At 45.3% G+C, this 12,069-nt stretch overlaps 1 protein-coding gene across 1 annotated transcript in view; it reads right to left on the bottom strand.

Moving 5' to 3' along the window:
- The window catches only part of CORO1C (coronin 1C), a 90,050-nt gene extending 84,584 nt beyond the window's left edge, over positions 1–5,466 (bottom strand). Inside the window, exon 1 of the mRNA XM_017879736.1 lies at positions 4,912–5,466. The gene's annotated coding sequence lies outside the window, so the exon portion shown is untranslated. The remainder of the gene's footprint in view (positions 1–4,911) is intronic.
- Positions 5,467–12,069: the final 6,603 nt, after the last annotated feature.

Here is a 12,069-nt window from a genome sequence, read left to right as displayed (position 1 = left end):
GCTTGCTTGACCCCAGGAGTTCAAGACCAGCCTGTGTAACATAGTGAGACCCCATCTCTACAAAACATTAAAAAAAAAAAAAAAAAAAAAAAAAAAAAAAAAAAAAAAAAAAGAAGAAGAAGAATGAAAAGAAAGTACACACCCTTAAAATCCAATTTACAACCATTCTCATGAGTGTGATAGGGGTAGTGCCAGTACTGACTGACCAAATACTATCAGGGTTGGCCTGTATGCATTTGGTGTGACTAAATCGTATTCGCTGGCCATCTACCCTACTGAGAAGACTGTGCGCCAGTCATTAATGTTCATCGGGGGAAAGAACCTGGACAAGAATGTTCTGCCCTTGGGGAAATGTTTTAAACACTCAGTTTTACATCTGAGCACTTTTTGGTAAGAGCTGGACTTGGATGCCAGAAAGGCAAAAGGGAGTTACCCCATTCATGTTATTTTAATATAGGCAATAAAGACATTCATGATAATCAGAGAAACCCACTGACCTCAGGATCTTTCCAGTTAACTTCAATAAATAATCATTCAGCAAATATCCAGTAGGCACTAATGACCAAGCTGTGAACAAGAGAATCTCAGTCTGCCTTCTGTGTGAATTGCTCTATTGCATTCTGCCTCGTATGGAAAGGCACCTTTCAGACTATAAGCTCAAATTCAGGTCCAGTTCTTTGTAGCAAACAGTCCTGATGAATGTACAATACATGAGGGCAGGGACGAATGTCTGCCTGTGAGATGAGGAAGTTTTCATGGAGGAAAAACCTCATGATCCATGTAGCAAAGGACAAGTGGCATTCTAGAAGTAGAAAGGGGATGAAGTAATAAGTTCATCACAAGATTTGAAAGCTGGGATGTTTCAGGGAGTGACACTGGAGATGAAGACATGGGAAAGGGAATAGTGAGACATAAAGCAGGCTGAAATCAGCGCCCACCTTACTCCACACCTCATTAAGAAGTCTGAACTTTATTCTGTGGGTAAAGGTGAGGTCGCCAGAGGATTTAAACAGGTGAATGGCATGTTCCCTGATGAATCCTTTTAGATCTATGGCATATCTTAAAATAAATTAATTCAAACCTTTCCCCAGTCCTTTCACATTATTGGGTTTAAATTTACATAACCAAAATATTGATGAGGGTGTGGTTTAAGGTCTAATTTCTAACTAGTAAGACTCCACTATGCATAAATTGGAAATCATAAAAATTTAAAATGTTTGTTTCTAAAAAGGGACACCATCAAGAAAATGAAAGACATGTCAGAATGCAAGAAAATTGTTGCAAATCATACAACTGATAAGGCACTTGAATCTAGAATACATGAACTGTTATAACACCAATAAAAAGACAACCCATTAAAAAAACGGGCATTTGAATAGACATTTCTCCAAAGATTACATATACAAATGCTCACCAATCACATGAAAAGACACTCAACATCATTAGCCATGAGCAAAACATAGATGGCTAGAATCAAAAAGTCAGAGAGTAACAAGTGTTGGCAAGAATGTGGAGAATTTAGAACCTTCATATACTCTTGGTGAATACTGTAAAATGGTGCAGCTGCTTTGGAGAATTCTGGCTGTTCCTCCAATAGTTAAATATAGAGTTACCATACAACCCATCGATTACATTCCTAGGTAAATACTCAGGAGAAATGAAAATATATGTTCACAGCATTATTTATAATAGCCAAAAAGGGAAAACACCCAAATGTTCATCAACTGATGAATGGATAAACAAAACATGGCATATTCATACAATGGAATATTATTTGACCATTAAAAAAAAGAATGAAGTACTATACAATACTACCACATACATAAACCTTGAAAATATGCTAAATAAGGGCAAGACACAAAAGATTACATATTGTGTGATTCCATTTACATGAAACGTCCAAAATAGGCAAATCCATAGAGAAAGTAGATTAGTGGTTGCCCAGGGCTGGGGAGGGAAGGAACTGGTGAGGGAGGACTTCTAAGGGGTATGGGGTTTCTTTTTGGGGGTGATGAAAATGTCCTAAAATTGATTGTGGTGACAGCTGCACAACTCTGTGAATATACCAAAAACCACAGAACTGTACACTTTAAATGGGTGAACTGTATGGTATGTCTCAATGAAGCTGTTATAAAACAAAAAAAGTTCCATTCTGCACTCTAGAAATACAAAGTGCTCAGAAAGGAGTACAGAATCTTGTTCACTCACTTTAAAGGATCTGAACTAGGGCAAAGAAAACCCAGAGAGATTCTATTACTTAACATTCTAGGTACTAGGTCATACTGAAATATGCATGAAGAATTCTATGTTTTAATACAGAAAAGGTATCTTAAGTTTAAAAAGGCATTCAAGTGTCAGAAAAGAGTTTTCATAATTCAAGGAGACGATAACAGAGAAGTCATAAATGGAAAACAAGCTTAAGAGGTTTTATCACATGGATTTGTACCTTGAAAATGCAAGCAGCTCTCAAATTTATTATTGCTCCACCCCTGGAAAAGAGGTCAAAGGTAAAACAGCCCAACTAATAGTATGTTTCTAAAGTACCAGTTTGTGACAAATCAACATGAGAAATTAATATTTTGCCATCATAAAGAAGAGACTCGTCGACATACCCACTTATATAACTAAGAATTGATATTTATCCTTTTGAACATTCCATCTCATAGGCATTAGAGTGACTCTCCTTCTCACGACTGGAGAGGATCCCAGAAGTGACAGTAAGTTAAACATAAAACTTTTATCAAAAAACCCAACAGTGTTTAAAAAAATGCTATTCACTGACACTGAATCTAATCCTAAACTATACATAAACAAACATAAATGTTGATTAGCACAATCTGCAGGCAAAGGAGCAAAGGATCACGAAAAATTCAATATTGTGTGCAGTGATGTTTCATCGGTATGTATCTATTAAAATTCATCAGGCTTTAATGTAACTTTCACAAATAATCAAAATAAATATGGACAAGATAGGTTCTGTATTTGTCAAAAATGTGTGTTCCTGATGTTTATACCAAATCTTTGTTCGATCCTCAGTACACATGACTACCCTCCACCACAATACACTGCACTTCAAGACCTAAGATACAACACAATTCTCAGTTTTATTTCACTTTTTTCCCTACTTATTTACGCGACTTCTCAGATCCAATGCTTGCTATTCATAGCCAAACATTATGACTGTGAAACATATCTCCAAACCAAAAATATTAGTTTCCTTAAATCATCTGAAATGTATAGAACCAAGTCCAAAATAGATTTTGCACATTTCTTCAGTTTTACAGGGAATGCAGAAGTGAATTAATATTAAACAGATATCTATTTGCCTTCACAACTGAACAGACGGTACAAAGCAACTGCTTATACTTAATCATGTTTCTGTCTATTCCAGCAGGCCCTGGTGTCAGGATAACGTTCTGCCAGATAAGGACAATGAGATGCATTATTATATAGAGTGACTAAGAGCCCTACAAGTACTGTTTTAGAATGTAATTCCAGGCAGAAAGGCTGCGGTAAGAGGGCCTAATATTTTCTGATAACTATTTCCAAGAGTAAATACATTCGCCACCCAGGACCAGTTTATTAAACGCACACTACATTCAATTCTTTTCAAATGTCTTATAGGAGGGGAAAGCCTTTGTATCTTACTATGCCGGGGGAAATGAACAACTTGCAATTTGCTTCGCACTCTGAATCCCACGTTTGCAACATTTAGAGCAAGCACTTCAGACACCACAAAACAAGGGCAGCCTACATTACGGCCAAATATAGGATGTGTTTCTAAACCGTGATGCAGTAAAGCCTACGATTCCTTTTCCAGCGTTCAAAATTCTTTGAACACTCCCAAAAAAGGATGGCAGGGCCAGCGCCTCCTTCCAAGAGGAAGCCCCTTTCTTCTCGGCTCTCACCGCAGCCTGCCACTTCCCCCACACATTCAAATCATTTGAGAGACGGAGAGCTGGGGAGCGTGCGCCGGTGGGGACAGGCGGGAGAGCTCGGTTTCTGTATTCCCACCCTCCAAGTCTGACCTCATCCTCAGTCATTTCGGCGCAGCGGGGCCCCACCTGCACCTCGCTCCTTTTTACTGCGTCCCTCGCCAGCTGCCCCGCTATTAGGGGAACACACCTCTGAATCACCCAGTTCACTAGGACGACAGCCTTCCTGCTTCGTTCCTCCCCTCCCAACCCCCAGCCAGTCCCAGCCCTCTGCTCCCTTGGCCAGGCTCAGCCTCTTCCCAAGCCGCCCCCACCCACATTACTCCAGCTCCAGCCCTGCTCCGCCCTGCCTGACCCCCAACCGAGATCTACAGGGCCCAGAGCTGGCCTCGCACCCGAAGCCAGGAAACCCGCAGGCCAGGCGGCCACCCTCGCCCCTCCCGACGCAGGGCCCAGCTCGCCCCGGCCCCACGTGAGCCCAGCCCCTGCCCGCCCCCACCCACTCGCTCCCTGGGGCGGCCCAAACCCAGTCCTCAGGCCTGGAGCCCCAGGGCTCTGCGCCTCACCCGGAGCAGCCCTTCCCTTCCAGCACCTCGCCCAAGCAGGCGATCCCTGACCCCTAAAAGCCTTCCCTGGGCAGCCGCGTCCCACCTCGGCCCGCGGCTCCGCACCCGGCCAGGAGCGTTCCGGACCTCGAAAGCCTCCTCCCCACAGGGACCCTGCTTCACGCTTCCCACGCCACCTGGTTCGGTCCCCAACTCCGTTTCCCCGAGCCGCCGGCAGCAGCCCCCAGCCTAATCCCTTGCACCCTAGCCCGTGAACCCGCGCCCCGCACGCCCACCCAGCCCTGTCCCCTCCACCCAGCCCTGCCCCTTGCCCCGCCGGCTCCTGTCAGCCCGCGCAGGCACATGCTCAGAGGACAGGTCCGCCCGCCCGACTCGCTCTCAGGCTGCCCCGTCGGGCGCGCGCCGCTCACCCGGGCCGAGGTGCCTCAGGCGCCGCCGCCGAAGTCCCTGCTGCAAAGCAGGGCGAAGTCTCCAACCGCTGCCGCCTCCCGCCTGGCACTGAGCGCTGTGCGGGGGAGGGGTGCGGGCAGCCGCCCCGCCCCCGCCACCTCGTGTAGGCCCCGCCCCCGCACCGCGCGGGGCCCAACCAGGGCTGCCGGGCTGCGGTACGCCACGCCCATTTCCGGGAGGGGAAGCCCGCTTCCCACCCCACGTTCCACGCCTCGCTACGCCCCCTCTGGTCGTGCCGAGGGATGCAGACGGTGCCCAAGCGCACGCCCAGCTCTCCAGTCATCTGAGTGGCCAGAGGGCCACGCCCACAGGCGCCTCTAAGCCACGCCCACTACTCCTTAGACCCCGGAGCGGGGTTCTTAGAGCCCCGCTCACTGACCCGCTAGGCTCTGCAAGGCCACGTCCCCTAGCTCCTCAAAGGTTCCCCCAGAATCCCTTAATACAGGAACATTAGCTCCTCTGAGCCCCGCGCACTGCCTATATCCAAGTCCTTAAACCAGCCTTCTGGTTCCCTAAGCCCGGCTGCCCTCCCACTGCTTCAGAACTCGCCCAGCGGCCTCACAAAGCCCCGCCCCGTCTTCCAGAACCCCGCCCAAGGACTGCAACCCTATTCCTAGGATCTCAAGCCCCGCCCACTGCCCGATCTCAACGTTTAAACCTCAAGCCCCGCCCCGAATTCGCGAATCCACGCCTCTGGCCCCCGAGGCTCCGCCCTGGCTCCGTCACACCCTCTCACCACCTCCCCTGAGGACTGCCGAAGTTCCAGCCCTCCCTGAACCGTCCATTGTCACATTCCTAGTGCAGGGTGTCCGCCCCTGGTCTGGGCCACACCCACGTAACACCAAAGAGGGCCCGTGATTGACCCCATTTCGCAGGTGAGGGAATGGAAACTTCAGGGTTCCTCCCTTCCTTTCCCTGGCCGGAATCCCTTAATAACTCGGCGGCCCGGGCCTGAAAGTCGGAGCACGGGAATTTGAGCCTCAGCTCTGCTGCCGTCAGACTGTGTGACCTGGGATAGTTCTCTTACCTCTCTGGGCCTGAGTTCCCTAATCTTTAGCAAGAAGAAATTGTCCTGTTAATAGCCAAAATCCCTTTCTGAAATACTAAGCTCTGAAATACCGAGATTTGAGAAGACAGAGCCTGGGGAACCGAATTGACTGAGGGGTAGGGCTACTTGCTTCCCAAAGCAAGACGTCTTTGCCATTCACAGGGGTTTTTTTTATTTTAAGCGTCGGCCTCAGAAACGTGTGTTATTTAAATCAAGCTCGACCTGAACTAAGACAGCTATCACAGCAAATTCTCTCTAAGGGTCAGTTTCTTTATCTGTAAAATGGGGATAATAACAGCCCCTCGCTCACAGGGTTCCATGAGATCATATTAGCAGCCATGATCATGGCATTACTTTTTGCCATTAAAAGGAATGGCAAAAACCGCGATTACGTTTGCACCAGGATAATAGTAATATGCTTAGAAGGGTTCCTGGCTTGTGATAAATAAACCCTCGACAGTCCCTGTTGCTGCTACTGCTGGGACTCAAGAAAATGAAAGGATGGGTTTTATTTTGCCTTCAAGCAGCCACTCCTAATAAGAGGAATTCAGCACCCTTCCTGCAGCAAGATTTGCCACTCACTTTATTTAAATGAGATAAACGTGATAAAACACCTACTGCAGTGCCTGCCATATGGTGAGGCTCAAAAACAATTCACTTGTTTTTGTTTGTTTGAGACAGACTCTTGCTCTGTCGCTCAGGCTGGAGTGCAGTGGGGCGGTCCACGGCTCACTGCAGCATGGACCCGGGCTCAACCTCCCACGTAGCTGAGACTACAGGCACGTGCCACCATGCCCAGTTAAATTTTTAACATTTTTTTGTAGAGATGAGGTCCTGCTGTGTTGCCCAGGCTGGCCTCAAACTCCTGAGCTCAAGAGATCCTCCCACCTCGGCCTCCCAAAGTGTTGGGATTACAGGCCTGAGCCACTGCGCCCACAATTCAATAGTTTTGAACAATAAAAGTTGATTTTTTAAAATTCACTAGTTAATAAATTAAACAGGGGCATTGATAGCAGTGAGTTCTAAGTGCTTTGGGGAAAATGAACATTGGTAAAGTGCTTTGAGTTCTAACTGGAAACCACCGAGTAAGCTGGCTTATTCTTTGGAAAGAGATTATTGCTAACATTTATCCATCACTTACACATGCTAGGCCCTATCTGAGTGCTTTACATGCAGAATCTTCTGAAATTGCTCAACAATCCTATGGCCACAGAAATAATTCTATTTTTTTTTTCTTTTTGAGACGGGGTCTCACTCTTTTGCCCAGGCTGAAAGCGGTGGCTCCATCTGGTTCACTGCAGCCCCAAACTACCAGGCTCAAGCAATCCTTCCACCTCAGCCTCCCAAGTAGCTAAAACTACAGGTGCACACCACCTTGCTCACTAATATTTTTACTTTTTGTACAGATGGGGTCTTGTTTTGTTTCCCAGGCTAGTCTTAAATTCCTAGGCTCAAGATATCCTCCCACTTTGGCCTCCCAAAGTGTTGGAATTACAAGCGTGAGCCACCACACCCAACCCAGAAGGGATTTCTAATCCCCACCCATAAAGGTGAAGAAGCTGAGACTCAGAGAAGTTAAATTCCTTGTCCAAGTCACATGGCTTGAAGCACGTAGAACCCACATCCATCTAAATGCAGAGCCTGCACTCTTAGCCAGTTAGTCATTGCACTAAACTGCCTCTGTGGCAGCAGGACAGAACAGAAAAACCATGGACTTTGGATTCTGGCCGGTTTAGGTTTAAATTCAGGTTCCACCTGTTACTCATTGTGTGACGTTCAGCAAGTCACTTCCCCTCTCTGAGCGTATTCTCCTTGCCTATATATCACCGGGATCATGTAAATGCTTCAGGAAGTGGTTTTGAATATTCAGGAGTTTAGATTTAATGAATTAGGACATGGCACAGCACACAACACAGTGCCCAGCACAAAGCAGGTGTTTTAAAACACGTTGACGTTTAAAAATCACAGGGTTCCAGCCAGGAGTAGCGGCTCACACCTGTAATCCCAGCACTTGGGAGGCTGAGGCAGGCAGATTGCTTGAGGTCAGGAGTTTGAGACCAGCCTGACCAACATGATGAAACCCCGTCTCTACTAAAAATACAAAAATTAGCCAGGCATGGTGGCACACGCCTGTAATCCCAACTATTCAGGAGGCTGAGACAGGAGAATTGCTTGAACTCGAGTTTGGAGGTGGAGGTTGCAGTGAGCCTAGATAGCCACTGCACTCCAGCCTGGGCGAGAATAGGACTCTGAAAAAAAAAAAAAAAAGGAAGTAAATAAAAATAAAAATAAAAAAATATTGGGGTTCCATGAGATCATAGATAAATGATGAAATTAGAAGTGATGGGCTGGGCACAGTGGCTCACGCCTGTAATCCCAGCACTTTGGGAGGCCGAGGCGGGCGGATCACGAGGTCAGGAGATAGAGACCATCCTGGCTAACACGGTGAAACCCCGTCTCTACTAAAAATACAAAAAATTTAGCCGAGCATGGTGGCGGGCGCCTGTGGTCCCAGCTACACGGGAGGCTGAGGCAGGAGAATGGTGTGAACCCGGGAGGCGGAGCTTGCAGTGAGCTGAGATCTGGCCACTGCACTCCAGTTTGGGCGACTGAGCGAGACTCCGCCTCAAAAAAAAAAAAAACCCCATCATCTCATTGTTCTTGAACCTACAGCAATTGCTTTGTGGGCCTGAAAGAAACTGTGGCTCTGTCCAAGCTGGCTCTAAAGGGAGGGATCCAGGTCCAGGTGAGATGCTGGATTTAAGAGTTTTTTCCTGCTCTCAAAAGCTGGTGATTTCTAAAGTGGCCTAAGACAGGTGCTAGATGGAGAGGAATTTAATGATCAGGAAAAATAAGAATGATTCCAGACCCCACATGATATAGAGGCCAGCTCATGTATGAAGAGGAAAGAATTGTGGGCCCAGCATCCAGAGGCTCCTTAGCAAATCGTTTTTCTATTTTTTCTGATACCAAATGGGGACATTTGTTTTAGGTTGCTAGGGCAACCTAGAAGCTCAGTGAATTACCCTGTGGAAGCATTAACAAATAATAATATTATTAAATAAATGAGACTGGAAGTCCCTAGAGTAATCTCAGTAGACAAGACTCCTAATTGAGTGATAGAAGACAACAAAACTTGAAAAGCACTAAAATTCACTCAACATTGATAAATCTTCATTCCAACTACTTTGGATACTTCTTTCTGCAAAATAGAAACCGGAAAAGTACTGAATGATTAACCAGCTACAGACAAATGCCTTTTTTAAAATTAAAATTTAAATTTTGAGATAATTGCAGATTTACATACAAGTGTAAGAAAAAATACAAAGAGGCCGGGAGTGGTGGCATGTGCCTGTAATGCCAGCTACTTGGGAGGCTGAGGCACAAGAATCATTTCAACCCAGGAAGTAGAGGTTGCAGTGAGCCAAGACGATGACACTGCATTCCAGCCTGGGTGACACAGCGAGACTCTGTCTCATTAAAAAAAAAAGAGAGAGCGATCATGTGTGGGCCAGGTACAGTGGCTCACGCCTGTTATCCTAGCAGTTTGGGAGGCCAAGGCAAGTGGATCGCTTGAGCTCAGAAGTTTGAGACCACTCTGGGCAACATAGTGAAACCTCATCTCTACAAAGAATTTAGTGAAAAATAACCAAAAAAAAAAAAAAAAAGAGAGAGAGAGAGAGAGATCACATGTACCTGTGAGACAGTTTCCCCTAGCGGTAACATCTTGCAAAACTATCGTACATTGTAACCTGGATATTGACATTGATAAAGCCAAGATAGAAAATATTTCCATCACCACAAGGATACCTCATGTTGCCCTTTGATAGCCACACCCACTTCCACCTTCCATTCATCCCCTCCTTAAGCCCTGGCAACCACTCATCTGTTTTACATTTCTATAATTTTGTCATTTCTAGAATGTCATGTAAGTGGAATCATATAGTATGTAACCTTTGGGAATTGACTCTTCACTCTGCATAAATCTCTGGAGATGCCTCCAGGTTGTTGCATGTGTGAGTAGTTTGTTCCTTTATTGCTGAGTAGTATTCCATGGTACAGAGGCAACACGGTTTAAATATTCACCCATTGAAGGACATATTGTTTGACCTATTCACCCATTGAAGGACACAGGTTGGAGCTATTATGAATAAAGCTGGTATAAATGTTATAGACATTCATGTACAGCTTTTTGTGTGAACATACGTCTTCATTTCTCTGTGAAAAATTCCCAGGAGTCCAATTGCTGTGTTATATGGTAGTCGTATGTTCAGTATTTTAAGAAACTGTCAAACTGTTCCCCAGAATGGTTGACCCATTTTACATCCCCACCCACCAGCAATCTATGAGGGATCCAGTTTCTTTGCATCTTTGTCAGCGTTTGGTGTTGCCACTATTTTTTACTTTAGCCATTCTGATAGGTATAGAGTAATACCTCATTGTGGTTTTAATTTGCATTTTCCTGTTGGCTAATAATGTTCGAAATCTTTTCATGTTCTTATTTGCTATTTATTTATTTATTTTTAAAATATTATTATTATTATTATTATTATTATTATTATTGAGACAGAGTCTTGCTCTGTCACCCAGGCTGGATTGCAGTGATGTAATCTCAGCTCACTGCAATCTCTGCCTCTCAGGTTCAAGTGATTCTCCTGCCTCAGCCTCCCGAGTAGCTGAGATTACAAGCACCCGCCATCATGCCCAGCTAATTTTTGTATTTTTAGTAGAGATGGGGTTTTACCATGTTGGCCAGGCTAGTCTTGAACTTCTAACCTCAAGCAATACACCTGCCTTCGCCTCCCAAAGTGCTGACATTACAGGTGTGAGCCACCGTACCTGGCTCTTATTTGCTATTTAAATGTCTCTTCATTTCTTTCTAATTTTCTTTTCTTTTCTTTTCTTCCTTTTTTTTTTTTTTGACAGGATCTCACTCTATCACCCAGGCTAAAGTATAGTGGCCTGATCATAGCTCACTGCAGCCTTGAACTCCTGGGCTCAAGTGATCCTTCTGCCTCAGCTTCCCCAGTAGCTGGGACTACAGGTACACACCACCACATCGGTTAATTTTTAAATTATATTTTGTAGAGACGGGGGTCTCATTATGTTGCCAAGGCTGATCTCAAACTCCGGGCTAAGCAATCCTCCTGCCTTGGCCTTCCAAAGTGCTGGGATTACAGGCATGAGCCATTGCATCCCACCAATAGCACTATATTTTTTATTACAATGTCCATGAGTTCATGAGTAGTATATTGGAATACAACTAGTTTTTCTATGTTTACCTTATATCCCGGGGCCTTGTTGAACTCACCTATTAGTTCTACAAAGTGTTTTATAGATTCCTTGGGATTTCCTATAGAAACAATCATGTCACCTGAAAATAGAAATGATTTTAATTTTTTAGGCCAGGCGCGGTGGCTCAAGCCTGTAATCCCAGCACTTTGGGAGGCCGAGACAGGCGGATCACGAGGTCAGGAGATCGAGACCATCCTGGCTAACACGGTGAAACCCCGTCTCTACTAAAACTACAAAAAACTAGCCTGGCGACGTGGCGGCGCCTGTAGTCCCAGCTACCCGGGAGGCTGAGACAGGAGAATGGCGTGAACCTGGGAGGCGGAGCTTGCAGTGAGCTAAGATCCGGCCACAGCACTCCAGCCTGGGTGACAGAGCGAGACTCCGTCTCAAAAAAAAAAAAAAAAATGATTTTAATTTTTTTCTTTCCAATCTGCATGTCGCTTGTGCCCGTTTCTTGCCTTATTGCACTGGCTAGCACCTCCAGCACTGTGCTGAATAAGGAGTGAAAGCAAATGTCTGTGCCTTGTTCTTGACTTTTGGCAGGAAGCATTCAGTCTTTCATTATTAAGCATAATATTAGCTGCAGATTTTGTGTGTGTGTATGTAGATGCTCTTTATCAAATTGAGGAAGTTGGCTGGTCCGAAAGTAGTAAGTTATCTCAATGGATTTTTTACAGTCAGTTACAGATCAAACCCCATGTACTACTCTTCCCCTCTCCCACTACTTCTCACTACTGCACTTGATTATTCTTTTTTTTTTTTTTTTTTTTTTTTT

This window comes from Rhinopithecus bieti, unplaced genomic scaffold (genome assembly GCF_001698545.2).
Source record: "Rhinopithecus bieti isolate Rb0 unplaced genomic scaffold, ASM169854v2 scaffold_11933, whole genome shotgun sequence".
NCBI classification, from domain to species: domain Eukaryota; kingdom Metazoa; phylum Chordata; class Mammalia; order Primates; family Cercopithecidae; genus Rhinopithecus; species Rhinopithecus bieti.
This window is presented reverse-complemented; position numbering and strand designations above follow the sequence as displayed.